Source organism: Dendropsophus ebraccatus, chromosome 1 (assembly GCF_027789765.1).
Source record: "Dendropsophus ebraccatus isolate aDenEbr1 chromosome 1, aDenEbr1.pat, whole genome shotgun sequence".
Taxonomy (NCBI): domain Eukaryota; kingdom Metazoa; phylum Chordata; class Amphibia; order Anura; family Hylidae; genus Dendropsophus; species Dendropsophus ebraccatus.
In genome coordinates, this window is record NC_091454.1 from 199518092 (window position 1) to 199526914 (window position 8823).

The window sequence follows — 8823 nt, forward strand, 5'->3', positions numbered from 1 at the left end:
GTAATTGCAGGCAACGATCGAAAAATCGCTCGTATGTCGTTGATTAAAGACCCTATTCCACGGGCCGACTTGAGGAGCAAACAAGCACTCTCAGCTCCTCGTTCCCCACTCACAGCCACCGCTATTTCTTGTTCTGTCTGTGATGATAAGAGAAGGAGACATTAGCAGCTCCCTGTGGAATGACCTCTTCAAAGGTCACAGAAAGCACTCAGTAATGTTTCACGTTCATCTCAAGGGGACAGAGTGTGTCTATTGAGGTCTATGTCCATGAGTCTTGCTGTAAAGCATATCACTAAGTGCTGTTAAAAACAACTCAGGCAATATGGCAGCCTCCATAACAATGTACAAAAAGTGAAATAAAAAAAAATTACAGTCAGAAAATAGAAACAGATTGGAATAAAAGAACAATTGAACATGAAAACACAGGACAGAGGTGTGCTCCGAGGAGCTCAGTCCGGCAACTGCCTTTTTGCAGTTGATTCCAGAGCTCACATTGTGGTGTCACTGTTTATTACCAATGTTCTGTGACCTCTGCACTCTGACATCACTGTGCATATTGCATATTGTTCTTAGTTTCTCAGGCCCATCCTTAGGCTATGTTTACACACCATCCCTTTTTGTTAAGCCACTAAACAAAAAAAACAAAAAACAAAAAGTAACATTCCTTTACTTGTGAAATTTGGTAAAATAGTCTTCCACAGCATGTTGGAGGCCAGAATTGAGAGGGAAGCCATGCTGGGCACTAGGAATAAGAGGGGGAGTCAGGCTGAGATCAGGAGAGGGGAGCCGTGCTGGGGACTAGGAATAAGAGGGGGAGTGAGGCTGAGATTAGGAGACGGGAGCCGTGCTGGGGACTAGGAATAAGAGGGGGAGTCAGGCCTGAGATTAGGAGAGGGGAGCCATGCTGGGGACTAGGAATAAGAGGGGGAGTCAGGCCTGAGATTAGGAGAGGGGAGCCATGCTGGGGACTAGGAATAAGAGGGGGAGTCAGGCTGAGATCAGGAGAGGGGAGCCATGCTGGGGACTAGGAATAAGAGGGGGAATCAGGCCTGAGATTAGGAGAGGGGAGCCATGCTGGGGACTAGGAATAAGAGGGGGAATCAGGCCTGAGATTAGGAGAGGGGAGCCATGCTGGGGACTAGGAATAAGAGGGGGAATCAGGCCTGAGATTAGGAGAGGGGAGCCATGCTGGGGACTAGGAATAAGAGGGGGAATCAGGCCTGAGATTAGGAGAGGGGAGCCATGCTGGGGACTAGGAATAAGAGGGGGAATCAGGCCTGAGATTAGGAGAGGGGAGCCGTGCTGGGGACTAGAAATAAGAGGGGGAATCAGGCCTGAGATTAGGAGAGGGGAGCCGTGCTGGGGACTAGGAATAAGAGGGGGAATCAGGCCTGAGATTAGGAGAGGGGAGCGGTGCTGGGGACTAGGAATAAGAGGGGGAGTCAGGCTGAGGTCAGGAGAGGGGAGCCATGCTGGGCACTAGGAATAAGAGGGGGAATCAGGCCTGAGATTAGGAGAGGGGAGCGGTGCTGGGGACTAGGAATAAGAGGGGGAGTCAGGCTGAGATCAGGAGAGGGGAGCCATGCTGGGGACTAGGAATAAGAGGGGGAATCAGGCTGAGGTTAGGAGAGGGGAGCCATGCTGGGGACTAGGAATAAGAGGGGGAGTCAGGCTGAGATCAGGAGAGGGGAGCCATGCTGGGGACTAGGAATAAGAGGGGGAATCAGGCCTGAGATTAGGAGAGGGGAGCCGTGCTGGGGACTAGGAATAAGAGGGGGAATCAGGCCTGAGATTAGGAGAGGGGAGCCGTGCTGGGGACTAGGAATAAGAGGGGGAATCAGGCCGAGGTCAGGAGAGGGGAGCCATGCTGGGGACTAGGAACAAGAGGGGGAGTCGGGCCTGAGATCAGGATGATGAGAGGGGAGCCATGCTGGGGACTAGGAATAAGAGGGGGAGACAGGCCTGAGGTCGGGGGAGGGGAGCCATGCTGGGGACTAGGAATAAGAGTGGGAATCAGGCCTGAGATTAGGAGAGGGTAGCCGTGCTGGGGACTAGGAATAAGAGGGGGACTCAGGCCTGAGGTCAGGAGAGGGGAGCCGTGCTGGGGACTAGGAATAAGAGGGGAAGTCAGGCTGAGGTCAGGAGAGGGGAGCCATGCTGGGGCCTAGGAATAAGAGGGGGAGTCAGGCCTGAGATCAGGAGAGGGGAGCCATGCTGGGGACTAGGAATAAGAGGGGGAATCAGGCCGAGGTCAGGAGAGGGCAGCCATGCTGGGGACTAGGCATAAGAGGGGCAATCAGGCCTGAGATATGGAGAGGGGAGCCATGCTGGGGACTAGGAATAAGAGGGGGAGTCAGGCTGAGGTCAGGAGAGGGGAGCCATGCTGGGGACTGGGAATAGGAGGGGGAGTCAGGCCTGATATTAGGATGAGGAGAGGGGAGCCATGCTGGGGACTAGGAATAAGAGGGGGAGTCAGGCCTGAGATAAGGAGAGAGGAGCTATACTGGAGACTAGGAATAAGAGGGGGAGTCGGGCCTGATATTAGGATGAGGAGAGGGGAGCCATGCTGGGGACTAGGAATAAGAGGGGGAGTCAGGCCTGTGGTTAGGTTTAGGCTGGTCTAGGGAGCAAGAATTTGCTTCTCTTTCATCATTATTTTTATTTGTGCACTGTACATATTTGCAGACTCCATTATGCCCTTTAACCTGCATTGTGTTTACTTTTTTCTTTGGGAGGACCACCACCACAAAAGATCTTTTTTTTGTGTGTGTGTACAAATTTGGGTGACCGACCTAAAGAGGTTTCACTGTACTCTAAACCTTGTATTATGTTCAAGCTAAACTAAATTTTACACTTGAAGTCAGATCTTCATGGACGTCATCAGCCTCTGGGCTGGAGCACAATGTATCACAGTAACATACTTCACCAAAATAAAACCAAACAATCCAGCAGATGAGATATATAAAGATACAGAGAAGGCCGCGCACTAAACATTCCTGGGTGGTGGAAACAACCCGCCCAGATAGAAATATTATCATTAACTTGCACTACCAAAGTCTCAATGTTGTCAACAAAATGTTTCATAGTATCAATATTTGTAAACTTATTGCTACAATGTACAAATATTTATCTTCCTAAATAGTAATGTTCTATCCACATGTACTATTGATGTGTTGTTTGTGATCAAATGGATACAAGTTCAGGGTACGAACCCCAGAGTAAAACAGACTAGGGCAGCCGTAGGGAACATCGTCTCTCCAGCTGTTAGAAAAATTACTAATCGCTTCATGCATGGACAGGCACGATGGGAGTTGTAGTTTTGCAACAGCGGGAGAGCCGAGGTTCCCTACCCCTGGACTAGGAAGAGCTAATTTTGATAAGGCGAACCTCAAGCAGCCACAAGCTGTATCCAGGTTTTCCAGGACTCCCTAGGGCTGCATCCAACTTCTGCAAACACCGATAATCAAATGCCGCAGGCTCGGGTTTGGACGGACCTGAGCGTGCTTGAGGTTCTCTCATCTCTAATAAGGATATATTTTTTTCAAGATCCCAGTTACTCACTACTATGTAACAATGTTAAAGGGGTTTTCAGATTTAGTTTTTATGCATTTAATAAACTTTCCCTGCCTAGCATTTATGATTTCTAATTGGCTTCTATTGACAATTGTCTTCTTTTGGTTTTTCCAGGGTCGGCCACATAATGCAGTGACATCACGGCATGTATGGGACTCACACCCTGTACACGGAACATCACACCAATGGCATTACATGCATCACCTGCACGCTGAAGAGAAAAGCCCTGTATATGGAATATAAGTGTCCCTATACAGAGAGACAGCGAGGATAGTGCAGACCATACTATAGGGATCCTGGGTAAAGCTACTATCTGAAGTGATAACTTCAAGAGCAGAACGATGGGGCAAATGATAGCAGGCTCAATATGAATATGCACCAGCTGTCCACGGCCCAGCCTTCCTGCTCCTGCAGCTTCAGGCTGGGTTTACACTACGTATATTTCAGTCAGTATTGTGGTCCTCATATTGCAACCAAAACCAGGAGTGGATTAAAAACACAGAAAGATCTGTTCACACAATGTTGAAATTGAGTGGATGGCCGCCATATAACAGAAAAGAACTGCTATTATTTCAATATAACAGCCGTTGTTTTAAAATAACAGCAAATATTTGCCTTTAAATGGCGGCCATCCACTCAATTTCACCATTGTGTGAACAAATCCTTTCTGTGTTTTCAATCCACTCGTGGTTTTGGTTGCAATATGAGGGCCACAATACTGACTGAAATATACGTAGTATGAACCCATCCATAGACCGCACTGTCATCGGCCCAGTCGTCCTGCTCCTGCAGCTATAGACCGCACTGTCATCAGCCCAGCCTTCCTGCTCCTGCAGCTATAGACCGTGCTGTCATCAGCCCAGCCTTCCTGCTCCTGCAGCTATAGACCGCACTGTCATCGGCCCAGCCTTCCTGCTCCTGCAGCTATAGACCGCACTGTCATCGGCCGAGCCTTTCTGCTCCTGCAGCTATAGCACTGTCATCGGCCCAGCCTTCCTGCTCCTGCGGCTATAGCAGTGTCATCGGCCCAGCCTTCCTGCTCCTGCGGCTATAGCAGTGTCATCGGCCCAGCCTTCCTGCTCCTGCGGCTATAGCAGTGTCATCGGCCCAGCCTTTCTGCTCCTGCGGCTATAGCACTGTCATCGGCCCAGCCTTCCTGCTCCTGCGGCTATAGCACTGTCATCGGCCCAGCCATCCTGCTCCTGCGGCTATAGCACTGTCATTGGCCCAGCCTTCCTGCTCCTGCGGCTATAGCAGTGTCATCGGCCCAGCCTTCCTGCTACTGCGGCTATAGCCCTGTCCTCGGCCCAGCCTTCCTGCTCCTGCAGCTATAGACCGCTGTAACGCCCGGAGTAGTGGATCCACTGGACCGGCACCAGCGATGGCACAAACCTCACCAGGGAGCGGAGTCTAAGGGGCCGCTGGTTTTCACCAGAGCCCGCCGCAAGGCGGGATGGACTTGCTGCGGCAGGCGACCCCCAGGTCGCTACCCCTGGCTTGGTTGCTGGTGTCGGCAGGCGAGGCGTGGCAGGAGATGGCACAGGCAATAGTCTGCAGATGAGAGAGCACGTGACAGGCTGGACACGGGAACAGGTGGAGTGACAGGGGAACAGGAACCAGGAACAGGGACCAGGGACCAGGTAATGGACAGGACTCAGGAACAGGGACTTGGGACCAGGTAACGGACAGGACACAGGAACAACAGGGAGCTGGGCCAAACGCTATGGGAAGCATGTAGAGGCTCCAACACAGGGAACAGGGCAAGCTGGGATTTATAGGGGAGTGATTAGGTGCAACTACCAATTAGGAGCGCACTGCCCCTTTAAATCTGAGACAGCCGGCGCGCGCGCGCCCTAGGAGGCGGGGACGCGCGCGCTGGCCGGCACAGCGGGAGACAGGAGCGTGGAGAGGTGAGGCGCCCCCCGGGGCCGAGGTGATAGCAGCGCCGGGTCCCCGACTATGGACACCGGCTGCTGCATGGGGCAGGAAGCGGTCGCGGCGGCGGCCCGGAACGCGGGACGCCGCCGCGGCTGTGACAGTACCCCCCCCCTTTGGCCTCCCCCTCTTTCTTGCCTGCAGATGGCACAGGAAGCCACAAAGTCTTTGACATCTTGAAACAAACTGGACCACCAGTAGTGGCGAGAGATCCGTTGGCCGGTCTTACGGACTCCAGGGTGCCCGGCCTCCAACGAGGAATGACCCCACTTCAAAATACCTCTTCGAAGCGCAGGGTGAACATGAGTCTTTCCGGGGGGTACTCTCCGAAGCGAGGAGGTGACGACTGGTGCTAGGCGATCAGGCGGTAAAACATGGCAAGGGACTGTGGGTCTGTGGACGAGGACCTTCTGTAAGTTCTCCTGGTGGTGAGAGGACCCGACCTTAGTCTTGGGTATGGAGAGAGGGTACACCTCGGCAGAGAAGGCATCCGCCGAGTCTTGGTCTTCTGCCGATAGGTCGGATAGAGGCTTGGCTGGGACAGGAAACGACATAGAACACTTGGTCTGAGGTGACCTGAGACACTGGTTGGAACAGTCCTGACCCCAACTGAGAATCTCCCCGGTTCTCCAGTCCAGTTGAGGGGCATGTTCTTGCAGCCACGGGAGTCCCAGGAGGACCGCGGGGGAAGAATGGGGCAGGACGTAGAAGGATATCTTTTCTTGATGTAAAGGACCCACCTGGAGGACTAAAGGTGCGGTCTGGTAGTACACACGGTCGGTAAGAATTTCGCCTGTGACCGAGGAGATAGTCAGGGGCCTGGCTAGTCGGGTCACGGGTAGCCGCCATCTTTGGACCAATGTTGCCGCAATAAAACTGCCTGCTGACCCAGAATCGAGGAAGGCAGTAGTCTGATGATTTCGTCCTGAGAGAGTCCGGATGGAAACTGGCATAGACAGACTTGGAATGGTGGCATTCACACCTAGGGACACCTGTCCCACCGGACCTAGGTGCGAGCATTTTCCGGATGTTTGGGGACGTAGGGGACATCCCAGCCGGAAGTGATCGGAACCCCCGCAATAGAGACAGAGATTCTGCTCCAGGCGCCGGATTCTTTCATCAGGCGTCAGGTGAGCCCGTTCCACCTGCATAGGAATCTCGGGAGAGGGTTGGGACATCGAAAGGTCAGGATTCTGGAAAACCGGCGCCAGCTGGGGATGGCGACGGGAACGGGTTAGTAAATGTTCATGCCGAACCTCCTCCTCCCTCTCCGAAAAACGAGTATCAACTCGGGTGGCCAGTAGAATGAGTTCGTTCAGGGAGGTAGGCAGGTCTCGGGCAGCGAGCACGTCTCTCACACGACTAGACAGGCCCTTCTTGAAGGTGGCCAATAGGGCGGCCTCGTTCCAGTCCAATTCGGCTGCCAGGGTGCGGAACTGGATGGCGTAGTCACCAACAGAGGAGCTGCCTTGAGAGAGGTTGAGGAGAGCAGTCTCGGCTGAAGAAGCACGGGCAGGTTCCTTAAAGACGGAGCGAAACTCGAATAGGAAGGCCCGGAGATTGGCAGCAACTGGATCATCTCGGTCCCACAGTGGCGTGGCCCAGGCCAGGGCTCTACCCTCTAATAGGCTGATGATGAAAGCCACTTTAGAGCGCTCGGTGGAAAACTGACTACTCAAAAGTTCAATGTGCATGGTGCACTGAGTCAAGAATCCTCTGCACAACTTAGAGTCCCCAGAGTACTTGCTTGGGAGGGCCAGTCGGAGTGAAGAAGCAGCGTCAGGAGGTGGTGTGCGCTGGGCCGTAGTATGCTGCTGTACGGCTGCAGTCAGTTGTTGGATCAGCTGTGACTGTTGCTGGATCTGTTGAGCCTGTAGGGCGACCACTCGGGCTACCTCACGGATATCAGGCACCTCGCCGGGATCCATGGTTGGAGCCTACTGTAACGCCCGGAGTAGTGGATCCACTGGACCGGCACCAGCGATGGCACAAACCTCACCAGGGAGCGGAGTCTAAGGGGCCGCTGGTTTTCACCAGAGCCCGCCGCAAGGCGGGATGGACTTGCTGCGGCAGGCGACCCCCAGGTCGCTACCCCTGGCTTGGTTGCTGGTGTCGGCAGGCGAGGCGTGGCAGGAGATGGCACAGGCAATAGTCTGCAGATGAGAGAGCACGTGACAGGCTGGACACGGGAACAGGTGGAGTGACAGGGGAACAGGAACCAGGAACAGGGACCAGGGACCAGGTAATGGACAGGACTCAGGAACAGGGACTTGGGACCAGGTAACGGACAGGACACAGGAACAACAGGGAGCTGGGCCAAACGCTATGGGAAGCATGTAGAGGCTCCAACACAGGGAACAGGGCAAGCTGGGATTTATAGGGGAGTGATTAGGTGCAACTACCAATTAGGAGCGCACTGCCCCTTTAAATCTGAGACAGCCGGCGCGCGCGCCCTAGGAGGCGGGGACGCGCGCGCCGGCCGGCACAGCGGGAGACAGGAGCGTGGAGAGGTGAGGCGCCCCCCGGGGCCGAGGTGATAGCAGCGCCGGGTCCCCGACTATGGACACCGGCTGCTGCATGGGGCAGGAAGCGGTCGCGGCGGCGGCCCGGAACGCGGGACGCCGCCGCGGCTGTGACAACCGCACTGTCATCGGCCCAGCCTTCCTGCTCCTGCAGCTATAGACCGCACTGTCATGGGCCCAGCCTTCCTGCTCCTGCAGCTATAGACCGCACTGTCATGGGCCCAGCCGTCCTGCGGCTCCTGCGGCTCCTGCGGCTATAGACCAACATCAATGCCTGGGGCCGCTCCTACATCTTCACAGAGCAGCCTCACCGAATAGAGATCAGAAGGGCCAGGCACAGCAAGTTTATTTAATGCAGGGGAGGAAATTCGGAAAACTTCTTTAAGAATATCAATTTGCTAAACAATTCTGAAAACTTTGGGAATCACCAGAGAATCAATAATACGTGTGAACATGGCTGATTTCCATGGTGTTTTTTCAATATCAAATTCGGAGTTTGGCACTGATTAGTAAGTGAAAAAGCCGCACAGTGTCCCTGTTTTCTAAGGGGCTGTTCACAGCACATTTTCTATGGGGGCACAACCTGGAAGATAACTGAATGTAAACCTGTCTGGGATAAACATATATCTAGCTGAAGATTATAAGAAAGGAAACAATATGGACCAGGGGGCTTTATCTGCCGACAATCTTCTACATTTCTATGCATTCCTGGAATGCAATGGTCTCCTGTCAGGCTGGGGAGGCCCACACAAAAGCAGCAGATCCAGTCACTTCAATGGCCCAAAAGTATATA